The sequence below is a fragment of the Aedes albopictus genome, chromosome 3, assembly GCF_035046485.1.
Source record: "Aedes albopictus strain Foshan chromosome 3, AalbF5, whole genome shotgun sequence".
NCBI classification, from domain to species: Eukaryota; Metazoa; Arthropoda; class Insecta; order Diptera; family Culicidae; genus Aedes; species Aedes albopictus.
The window spans coordinates 277,963,723-277,976,355 of record NC_085138.1 but is presented as its reverse complement, the minus strand read 5'-3'; the positions used below and the strand labels follow the sequence as shown (position 1 = coordinate 277,976,355).

The following is a 12,633-nucleotide window of genomic DNA, read 5'->3' as shown; positions in this document are numbered from 1 at the left end:
AACTCAATAAGGCTGACACAAATTTCGATTTTCTCTAATGTCACCCCCCCCCCCCCCCCCCCATCGGAATTTTTTTGTCGAATTCGACATTTTGAGGGGGGACACAAATAAATTATTTAAGAAATTTAAAAATTTTCAAGTGAAATTAGTGTGGTTGAGAAAATTTATTAACAAATCCGAGGAGTTTGACGATTTTGCCTAATTGTTTGGGTAATTTTCCATCAAATGCATTTATTATTTATCATCCCCCCCCCCCTCGACGAGCCAACGAGGAAAGTGACAAAAGAAGAAAATAAGATTTGTTCCGGCCTAATGTTAACAATTCAATGTTTTAGGGGGGCGAAATCTAGTGCTATTCCATTATACGTTTATCCCAGAAAAGTGAACGTTAACGCAAGATCAAATCAAATCCATAAAAATGAAAATGTGGATAACGTTTATCGATGAAATACAAATAACCATATCTCAATAATGTTGCTATGCTTCGCTTCAGGTCATTTTCACAGCCAAAATGATTATGTTTGCAATACGCGCAGTAAACAAACAACCCATGAAAAGCTGCATCCTCCGTTTAACAAAGAAAAAGCAGATACGACGAAATTTAATGAGCTTTCGGTACGTGACTTCAACCCAAATGGTGACAAATTAGAGCCGAGTCGAGTATGTCGAGAAGTTGATATAAACTATAACTGCCGTCGGCGAGAAACATCGGGGGCAAACACAAAGTGAAAAGAAAGATAGCGGAAAAAGTATGACGGTGCCGGAACATAAAACTACATCACACTACAACTCATCCCAGTCGTGTCGCTCCGCAGTTTACCCAGTCGGAATGGCCCTGCACTGGGACAAGACAAGACCGAGGAAGATGACAAAGACCTTAAGCACCACTGGCTAAGTCACTCGGAATGGTGCTCTGCTGCGCTCCTCATGCAATCAGGATGAGCTCTCCGGAAGGAAATTTTGCTCTGCTGTGCTCCAACAGCAGTACCGATACGACGAAGGCGGAACTCGACCAAATGAGGAAGAACAGTTATGAAACAATATAAAATACAAAATACAACATGTCAAACTTTGGACTGCACTGTTGCACGCTCTCATCTGTTGCAGCTATGTTGATGCTGTACTCCGTAAATCTTTTGATTCTGATGATGGATATTATTAGATAAAAGGGGCAGGCAAATATTAAAGGCTAAAGAGTGTGCACAATTTGACAAAAACCTAATAATTAACAACTACACTGTTAATAATGTTAAATAAAAATCTACATAGTACCTATTCTTCTGAACTTCTAACGTTTTTGCCTTTCTTGAACACTAAGTATGAAGGAAAGACTATATGCATAATTGAACTGGTTTTGAAAATTTAAGTTTAATTTTTTTTATTCTTAACTTAACTTAGTTTACAGCTCTTTTATCCACTGGGGTACTACGACAGCGATTACAACTGGCAGCTGCACTTACAGTTTGTACAGCACCTAAATGTATTCAAATTTAACAATTCTAGTACACTCAGCGAAGTAAACTACCGAAATTTATTAAAATACCTTATGAAATTTAGCCATAACTGAAAAGTATGGATGCCAAAAGTATGCCTTTCATTCTAGCCGTTATGAATTGTTTAAAGGCCAATTCATAAGCTAAACCTTATGATAATCTTAGGTTCATTTGCCTGAGTGCATATCGAACTGATTGCCGTTGCGCTGCTTCCACTTTCTATCCTATCATGGTTTTGTCTATCCGGTTGGAATCAAGACCGACATTCAATCAAAAATTGCAATTTTATTGGTCCACAAGTGTCGCAACTTTTTCGCATCTAGGGGCTGTTCATAAACCACGTAGACCAAAATTTGGCCATCTCAGACCCCCCCCCCCCCCTCGTAGACTTTTGTCCATACAAAAATTTTAAAATTTGTATGAAGCGTAGACTTTGGCCAGACCCCTCCCCCCCCCCCCTCCCCCCAAAAAGTCTACGTGGTTTATGAACGGCCCCCTAGTGCGCTGTGTTGATGACAACACCGGGAACGATGCGCACTACTTTTAACATGATTAAAAAACGTCGCGAGTTGGGTCGCGTCGCGACTTGATTGTGCGAAGTCCGGTTTGGTGGCGGCCCGACAATAGAATGATGAACTCGATGTTGATGTGTGGCTGTTGATTGTTCCTTTTTCCAGTACGATTGGGGGTCCATTATGAGTTGCCGTTCGCCGATGTCCTAGTATCCGGGTCAATTTGAGCCATGGGCTTAGAAGAGGGTCAGTGTCAGCTGCTCTCAGGAGGGAATAGCAACTGACAAAAGTGCCGTGGCTGGGATCGAACCCATGATCATTTGCTTATGAAGCAAACGTGTGACCAATTGCGCCACGGGCCCCGGCAAATTTGATTTTAAACATTTTATCAGTTTTCCAGATGAGCATGATGATGAACCTGAGCGTGTTAGTGAAATACCTGTAAGTAAAAAGAAAATCGGGTTAAGAGCTGTTCCTTTTAAATCCACTAAGAATTTGCATCCTTTGACAGATACGTATTTCGACCTCAACTATAAGGTCGTCTTCAGTGTCTTGTCGAGTCAAGTACAAGACACTGAAGACGAGTTTGAGGTCAAAATACGTATCTGTCAAAGAATGCCAATTCTTAGTAGAATTAAATGGAACGGTACTTAACCCATTTTTTTTTTCAGATGAGTATGATTTTTTTGTTTCACATGAGCAAAATTAGACTCCGTGTTTCCTTGAGAAACTCTTGAAGAAATCCCTTGCAAAACTCCTGAAGGAATCCATGCAGTAATTCCTGAAGGAATCCCTGGAAGAATTTCTGAAGTAATCCCTGGATGAGTTCCAGAAGGAATCCCTTGAGGAAATCCTGAAAGAATCCCTGGAGAATTCCTGAACCAATCCCACGAGGAATTCCTGAAGTAAACCCTGGAGAAATTCCAGAAGTAATCCCTGGAGGAACTCCTCAGGGAATCCCTGGGGGAATTTCTGAAGGAATCCCTGGGGGAACTCCTGCAGGAATCGCTGGGGGAATTCCTGAAGGAATCCCTGGGAAATTACTGAAGAAATCCCTGGATGATATCCTGGAGGAATTCCTGGAGGAATTCCTAGAGAAATCCCTGGATGAATTCCTCAGGAAGAAATCCTGAAGGAATTTCTGGAGACATCCCTGACGGAGTTCCTGTAGACATTTCCGAAGAAATTCCTGAAGGAATCCCTGAAGGAATTCCTGCAGAAATTTCTGAAGAAAATCCAGAAGAAATCATTGAAGGAATCCCTGAAGGAGTCTCTAAAGGAATTCCTGAAGGAGCCCCTGAAGGAATTCTTTAAGAAATCCTTGAAAAAATCCTGAAGGAATTCTTTAGGAAATCCCTGAAGGAATTCCTGAAGGAATCCCTGAAGTCATTCCTGAAGGTATTGCAACGAACGGAGTTACTTGAAACGTTTTTATTTTCTAAAAATTGTACAAATTGTGTCATCAATATCATCCAGAGTGCAAACACTAAAGGTGTCCGGAGTATCTACGGTTCAGAACTACACTGCCCGTCCTAACCAGGGGTGCCCAAATCGTACCGTTACAGTATTTCTGAAACAATTCCTTACGGATTTTGTTGGGGAACGTTGTCTCTATTGCGATGAAACACATATTGATAGCAGTGTGTACTTCACATCAGCTTCAATGATAATAGTTTCACATCGATCCTACTAGAGATACAACCTATCCAACACAACTGCTAGATCTTTGTCGGCTATTCCATTGGTCAGATAAAATCTATCTCTATGGCAGTGATACCCGTTTCACTCAAACACTTGTCAACTCGCGGCAACAGAATCCTTAAAGGAATTCGTGAAAACAATCCCTGGAGGGATTTGTGAAGCAATCCGTGGAGAAATTCCTGATGGAATCGCTTAAGCAATTCCTGTAGGAATCCCTGGATGACTTTTCTGGGAAATCGCTGCACGTTAGCAGAATTCACTAATTTTCGAGCTAAAGTAGAACTACATAAAAAATGAGTAAATGTCAAGAAATTTTCGCAGGAAATGCAATTTACTCATTTTTTGTGTTGTCCCATTTTTGTCCAAATTCAAATAAATCTTTCCCATTTTAGAGTTGCTTTTTCTTAGCGTGTGAAAGAATTTCTGAAAGAATCCCAGGAGGAATTCCTGAAGGAAACTTTGGAGGAATTCCTGAAGGAAACTTTGGAGGAATTTCTGAAGGAATCCCTGGAATTATTCCTAAAGTAATCCCTGGACGTATTCCTGAAGGTTTCCCTAGAAGACAAAACAATCATATTACGAAGACATAGTCTGTGGTTAATTGACAAATTGAGAGAGATATTTTTGTAAAAATATCAGCTTTTCCTTATCACTTAACTTGACCCAACCGGAACGGAATACCGCAAAAGGTTCCAGCTTATACTTAATTTATCAGAGGTGAATGAAATTCTAGGTTTAACTTATCGATACTGTTTAGGAATTGATCTATTTATGTTTTATATTTGCATTTTTGCAAATTTATTTATTTTTTCAGCAAAAAATAATTATTTGGTGGTGTGCTGGTACTTACAATCAATCACTTATTGTACTATTCACATTCAGTCATTCACTGTTTGCTAGCATTTTTTCACTTCTTCACATGCAACCTGAGTCAGCCAAGTACACGGCCAATCATTCCACTTAAAGTTGAAACCAATCCCGCGGAATACGTGCACGCAATCTTCGTACCCTTGATAATTGTCCGGCATTAGAGACCTCCAATTGGTGTATTGCACTTTTTTCCCCGTAGGCTGCCAAACAAATTGGCCCTCGACGGCTCTGTCATTTGCTGCAATCCATACGCTGGTCCACGAGTCGTTGAAGATTGCGGACCCAATGAGTGCCTGTTCCAACAGCCTTTGCTTCGCTGCAGTATCAACCACCGCCAGACGCATCCCGTAACATTTGCAGTGCTCTATAGCATCGGTCCAGTTTTTCTTGATGGTGGTGAAAAAATACACATGATTATAATTTAATTTGATTGAATGTTTTCCTATACCAATTCTCACATCGAAATTGTGCTAATTTTTGATATCTTACTTTTGTACGTGATATATGAAATATATTGCTGTGTACAATCACTCCAAAGTATGTTGTGAAGTAGATTATCCAACAAGCTCTCATAACTATAGAAATGTTAAACGAAAATTGGTTGCAAGTACTACCTCGCACAGTTAAATAGGTATATTTATTTACAAGTTGTAATTGTTGTTTTCAAACCAAGGAAACAACCTTAGGGTAACTGCGCCAACATCTCGCGAAAGCAATTGGAAATATGCACGAACTATGTCTTATCGCTTGGTAATTAGTGTGCTTCAACACTGGTACTGCTACCATAGCCAATTTCACTTAATATAACCGCAACAATATCTACTACCGCTTCCGGTTGTAGTAGCGTATTTGCCCTACAGTCCACGCGATAACGCACGTTCTGAAACTGCACGGTAGCCACGCTTCGGAAGGTGACGCGGTTTTCAAGCGCACCGCTAGTTAAGTCATCGATAGTGTTGAAACTAAGCCTCTATTTTCATCATTTTCGTTTTGAAATTCTCGGCTAGTACGGAGCTTATATACGGAGCGGCAAACACTTGGTTTCAATCCTGAGCACTCATGGTGGTGCAGAGGGCCAAATTAAAAGATTTCCATTCTGAGCGATTGCCAGCCATCGCCTTAACCTGTGACCAGGACAAATTTATGTTTTTCCATGCATTTTTCAAACTCACAAAAGCAGCCCTCGTCGTTATCTGTGAGTCTTTATCGATCTTGGTGCCAGCATCGGCCGCCATTTGTCTATATATTGGAAGCTTTCAACATTATCCACTGCTTGCCCAGCTACTGTGAAGCTGGAAGGGTGGAAAGTGTTTACATTCAAAGATTTGGTCTTGTTGACGTTGATGGTTAAACCTGCCACCGACAAGCGATCGACAACATCATCAAGCTTATTCGCATATTACAGCGCTGTTGAGCTAAGAAAGTAACGTCATCAGCCAGTTCGAAGTCATTTAGGTACTCCATGGTAATGGGTTGCCACAGCACCCACTCTCTTTGACATTCGCATTGGAAAGTCCTACGGTTTTTCAGTTAACTGTAATTTCTTATTAATTCTGATCAAACATTTCCTAAAAAGACTTTGCGGCAACCCATTTTTTTTTTCGGTCATTCGTTTGCAGCACTTCTTTAAGCAATTCCTTCCACAACTCGTGCAGTGTTTCCTCGGCAATCTCTTCGTTAATCACTTTTGGAAAATTTGCAGACGATTAATTTGGAAATTAAAGAATTACTGAAAGAATTCCCGATTTCTGAAGGCATTGCTGAAGGAACATCATTGGAGTTGCCCGAGAAATTCACAAGAGAATTTCCAAAGCAGTTGCCGAAGAAACTTTCAAACCAATTGTCAAAGCTGTTCATAAAAAATGCGGGGCATATCCAGAGGAAATGGCTTATTTAATTCTCAAAAATATATCAAAGAAGTTTCCAAAGAAATTGTTAAATAAATATCTAAAGGAGTTGCCGATGGCACAAAAAAAAATGGAAAAAATTCGTTGGTAATAACCTAATTGGAGAATTTTCCTAACAAAAACTCCACAGGAATTCTCCAAGGAATTCTTTTAGAATACACAGATGGAATCACGCATGGAATTCTCAAAACAATGAATTCTGTAATTCTGTAACCTCAACGCATCCTCTGGTCCCGCTGCCTATCTGCGCTTTTCCTCCGCTAAATGATACGTCTACCGGAAGGAGTACGACGATGTTACAAACTCTGGCTTTAATAAAAAATGAGTTTCTAATACCGTTGGTCTAGCAGGGACTTGGTTTGGTACCCAATTCAGACTCTCTATTACACGAACTATACCTCATCTCTTTTGAATTGTGATATCTTGCACGGAATATCATTCTCCTCATTTGGATTACGACTGTGTAATCCATTTGAATGAAGTCACTATCAAATATGAAGCGACTGATCGGAGACTGAAGACTATATACCAAATTTGACTCAGAGACCGATAATCAGAGAGGTCAGTTTTTCTCGTTTGTCAAAGACAATTGATACGTATTAAAACAAACTTTCCACTGTATCTGCCAGCAATAACCGGTCGTCACAGGAATGTAACGACTACGGCTAGTGCTTTACAATACAGCTGGAAAAACTAGAGCAACACCTGGCCACCATAATGCATGAAGCACTATGGCGAACCGGAAGGGTCCCCACCAATTCCAAATTTATTTATTGAAACATTAATTAAAACAAAACTGCTGATGAAATTTCCAAAAGCAATTGTTTATCAAGTCAAGCAATTGCAATAGGAATTTTGCTAAAAAGAATATTTCTGAAGGATTTTGCAAAAAAAAAATAACCAAAGAAGTTTTCAATATAATTTTCAAATAAACTCTTGATAAAAATTCTAATGACATTTCCAAATAAGGTGCGAAATGAATTGAAAAATGCCTTAGAAGATTTGGAATTTTTAAAGAAGTGAGTGATTCTTAAAAATAAAAGATGATGAAAATCGATTTCAAAGAAATTGCTGAAGGAGCTCTTAAAACGGGATTTTCAGAAAGAGCTTGGCTAAAGAACTCTCATTGGAATTACAATTTACAAACGCATTGCAGAAGAACTTTTCAAGGAGTTCCTGGAGAAATTCTTGAAAAAATGCAGAAGAATAAAAAAACAGAAGGGAATTTTAAAGTTATTTCTGAAAACACGTCACATTTACGGAATATATTCAACGGATGTTTCCAAAGTGGAGGTGTACATACAAGCCCAAGGTCAATTTCAACTGAAATCCTCACGGAATTGCGAAACGAGCTACTAGAAGAACCACAAATGAATAATTCTCAGAAATTTCCACTAATTTGACGGAGAAAATCTCGATGGAATTTGAAATAATTTGCTGAAATCAATATCAACTGAGTTTTCTTCGGAATTGCCGAAGAACTTACTAAAAGAATCACCAAAAACGAAATGCTTAGACATTTTCGAAGGGATTTCTGAATAATAATCTGAAGGAAATCTCAAACATATGTACATATTTTGTTGGAGTCGATTTAAACAAAATTTTCAAGGTAATAGCCGAAGGAATCACCAAACAATGGCCACAAGCATTTTCTTAGAAATTTTCGTTAGAATTCTGAAACAATTCATTGAAGCCACTGGGTAATTCTCGCTGAGACCGGCCCACTATTTACACCTTGTCTTCAAAAATGTTTAAGGTGCCGATTTTCTGTAAGCCCTCGCCTAAAAAGTAAGAAAAATGCATTTGGTTACTCAAATTGATGGACCCCCCGTTAGTTAGAGCCACAACAATTTTTGCAGACCCTTCGATTTTGGTCAAATGGTGGCTCACTAAAACCGTTATAACTCGAAAGTTTCACCGAAAACCACCTCAAAACGAAATGTTGTTGAAAAGAGGAGAGATAGAGCTACTATTTACAATAATAAAAAGTTGGGTCGGCCATATTGATTTTGGCCGCCATCTTGGATTTTTATACAAAAACATTTTTTTCACCATGAGAGCAACCACCGATTTTAGAAATTTTTGCATCAATTGAAAGCTGGGACATTTATACATAACATATCAAAAAATTAGAGATGTCTTTTTCTTCTTTTAAAAGTTATCTACAGTTTTGTAAATTGAGCCACGTTTTCTCCATACATTTCCATGCGCACCGGCAAAGACATGCAACAGCATCCGAGTTTACGCCTGCATTTATACACAAAGGCGCGTTCCGCAAAATTTGGCCAAATCGGAGGTTCGTTTCCGTTTTTGACTGTTTCTCAATGATGCGGGCATTGTTTTTATAACTTTTTTAGTGTTTTGAAAAGCTTAAACCTTCAACTTTCCATTAGTGGGTTCAGAATTTTAATTCTTGTTCGTTAACACTGCGAAAAAACGCTGCATTTATGTAAACGGTCGGCACCGGGCCCAGTGCGCAAAAGTGGCATAATTTACGAAACGGCAGATAACTTTTGAAAGAAGAAAAATACATCTCTAATTTTTTGATATGTTATGTATAAATGTCCCAGCTTTCAATTGATGCAAAAATTTCGAAAATCGGTGGTTTCCCTCATGGTGAAAAAAAAGTTTTTGTATAAAAATCCAAGATGGCGGCCAAAATCAATATGGCCGACCCAACTTTTTATTATTGTAAATAGTAGCTCTATCTCTGCTCTTTTCAACAACATTTCGTTTTGAGGTGGTTTTCGGTGAAACTTTCGAGTTATAACAGTTTTAGTGAGCCACCATTTGACCAAAATCGAGGGGTCTGCAAAAATTGTTGTGGCTCTAACTAACGGGGGGTCCATCAATTTGAGTAACCAAATGCATTTTTCTTACTTTTTAGGCGAGGGCTTTCAGAAAATCGGCACCTTAAACATTTTTGAAGACAAGGTGTAAATAGTGGGCCGGTCTCAGCGAGAATTACCCACTATGATTATTTTTCAGATTTTTAAAACTTCATATCGATACCCAAAATTATTGCAAAGCGATTTTTGACAATACCTATTGACAGTTGGGCAACTTTTTGAGAGCTCCGCCAAATATAAAATTCGACGAGGGGAGTTCCGAAAATGAATATTTGGATCTCGGCCCAGTTGGATATGCAGATTCAGAATATGGAATTATCTCAACATTGCTAAGGAGGGTAATTGCTGAAGTCAATGTCAACTAAATTTCCAACGAAATTACTGAAGAAATTCAAAACTTAAAAAAACAATGTTAGAGATTTCCGAAATGATTCTCATTCAGTTTCTTGAGAAAATATTTACAAATAACTTGTAAGTGTAAATTTCAAACAAATTCCAAACGAAATGTGAAACGGGGTTCCAACCGTTTCATAGACATCCCTATATTATTTTTTAAACGTTCGCCTGCGAATTAGGCAACACGACTTACACTGCTCGAATCAATAAGTTTTTTGGTGGGTGTTAGAGTTGGGCGGATTTTGATAGTGTCAGTAAGATGGATTAATGATAGATCAAGAAAACGGAATTAAAAAGGAATTGAACAAGAACGAAGGTTTCGGGGAACTGATGGAGCATCGACTCGATCTTTCCCGTTCAGACCGCCGAAGAGATAAGATCAAAAAAGTGATAATTAAACAGTGAAATTTGGAGCTAATTAAAATTGAAGAAAAGTATAGATACCTAAAATTAAACTGTAGTGATCAAATAATTAACTAATCTATTTTTCAAAGCTTTTACAGTGTTTTCAAAAATCAATTTCTATATGCAAAAATCGTGAGTCAAGTTAGTCTGGAAATTGTGAAAAGTAAACATGTGATTATAAGCTCATACAAAAAGTGTTTCTAATGAAAATTTCTAATTAGGCCAGTAAACGAGAGTCGAGTGTAGCAAAAGCTACTGAAAATTATTGAAACTATAAGCAAAACAAGAAAACGCGAGGTAATTTTTGAGATCTATGGAGATTGTGTGATGGGGTGCTAACCTGTTCTTTCTATAGTCACCAGCAGTGACCGCGTGGATCGTTGGGCCTCCTATTGGTGGGAAAAGTGGTGGCTTTACGAAGAGAGTGGAGTGGAATCATCAAGTGAATCCCGTTGTTGCATCGTGAACCAACTATTGGTGCTAGTGATCGGACTTTAGGGCAATCCCCCGGGGATATCCTTCGTCTCGTGGCCTCGTGCTGCAAAGGATATTTCTGGAGAGCGTGGACATCGATAGAGACCTTCGGCCTCGCGAGCATCCCCCACCGTCAACACGTGGATGCAGAAGTCGCGAGTGGTCTGTCTGGGGAAAGACTACCACCGCCAGAGAGATTAGCCCCGACTCACGTCCCGGGTTATCATCAGTAGCGAAACAGTCACGATCACGCAGCACCCTCCCACCGCCCATCATCGTTGGATCAACCAAGAGTAAAGTGTTGTGGTTTCGATCCGGCGAGAGCGCCCAGAAACAACGAAAACGACGTCGAATTCTCACCATCATCACCACGTGCGTGGCGTCGGCTCTAACCGATCCCCTGAGCGATAGGGTCAACGAATGCCCAACATTCTCGGTAGCTGAAGCTAATTTGAGTTCGTCCGAGTAGTGATCAGCGGGACAGGCGGTTCTTTAGCCTCCGTCGCTTCCCGCGCGTCACCCGCCGGCGTCGGCTTGTGAGCGACCCGGCCGATTACGCGAACCTCCCGAGTGGATCGACGAATACATCACCGTAGAGACCGGCACCGATCATCCAGGTAACCCACATCGCGAAGCTGTAAGTACCCAAATCTGCTATGAGCACCCCATGATCTCACACCGACATGAACATACAGTAGGGTACCTACGCTTGTATTAGTAGGGAAAATGGGAATAGGTATTGAATTAGGTCGACTCACGAAGAAACATTAGAAAAATGGGCCAGTGACGTCACAAGTAGGTTTTTTTAAATTGATTAACATGCTAACCACTAATGAAATAAAGCCCAAGGAATGATTTTAGTAGATGCGACAAAGGCTTTGAAATATTGCTTGTTTGGAAAACTAAATACACTATGTAAGCATGCACTTTCTAATTTTTTGATTGGTTTCAAATAAACTGGGAACATTTTAATTTTCGAATGAAACGAGAATTTTAGAGTTTTAACGATTGAAAATTGGGAATCGAAATACCTGCTTTTGGGAGAGCTCTTTGGGAATGGTTGGGAAATCAGTAGGTGGGTTCTGCTGAAGGGCTAGAACTTGTACTAGCTGGGCAAATCTATCGGAAATTCTGACAGACAATTTTGTTGTCTGGCGCGTAAGTCGGAATTTTTAAGACCCTCACGGGACCCTCCTTACAAATGGTCAAAGGAATTGCTGAATCAAGAAGAAATTCTCAAATGGTTTGCCAAAGGTAATTCATTAAAATTAGAAATAACAAATTGCCGAAAAATATTTTCTTGAATTCTTAGGAGGATTTCCCAATAATTCGCAAAAGGAAATATCAAATGATTTTACAATGAAATTACCGAAGTCAATTCCAACTGCATTTCAGATGAAATTTCTGAAGGAATTCTCAAATAATTTGCTAAAGGAATTTTCAAATAAATTAGTGAAGTCAATTTCAGGTGGATTCTTTTCAGAATTGCGAAATCTTAACAATTTCCAAAAAATTCCCAAATAATTTGCCAAAGGAACTCTGAAAACCACTTCAAAATAAATTGACAAAGCCAATTTTAACTGGATTGCCGAAGGAATTACTGAAATATTTTCCGAATCTAGGAAATGTTCACAGAAATCTCACATTAATTTGTCGAAGGAAATCTCAAAGAAATGTCTTGTCAATTACAAGACTAAATTACAATTGAATTCCAAACAAAATTTTCGAAGTTATTAAAAAAAAAAAACTTTTAAAAATCTAATAAACTTCTCAATGTATTTTCAAATTACATATTTATCAAATGACATTCAAAAAAAAACTTTGAATAAATGGTTATAGTCTTCTAAGGGCCCATATAGCAGAGACGGTAAACGCACGGGTATTCAGCATAACCATGCTGAGGGTGACGGGTTCGATTCCCGGTCGGTCCAGGATCTTTTCGTAAAGGAAATTTCCTTGACTTCCTTGGGCATAGAGTATCTTCGTGCCTGCCACACATGCAAAATGGTCATTGGCAGAGGAAGCT

At 39.2% G+C, this 12,633-nt stretch overlaps 1 long non-coding RNA gene across 1 annotated transcript; it reads right to left on the bottom strand.

Annotated features, from left to right (window-relative positions):
- Positions 1-4,453: 4,453 nt before the first annotated feature.
- Positions 4,454-5,192, bottom strand: LOC115257679 (uncharacterized). Its single transcript, XR_003893269.2, has 2 exons — positions 5,066-5,192; positions 4,454-4,962 (listed from the first exon to the last, which is right to left on the bottom strand). It is a non-coding gene; the product is annotated as an uncharacterized LOC115257679 (long non-coding RNA).
- Positions 5,193-12,633: the final 7,441 nt, after the last annotated feature.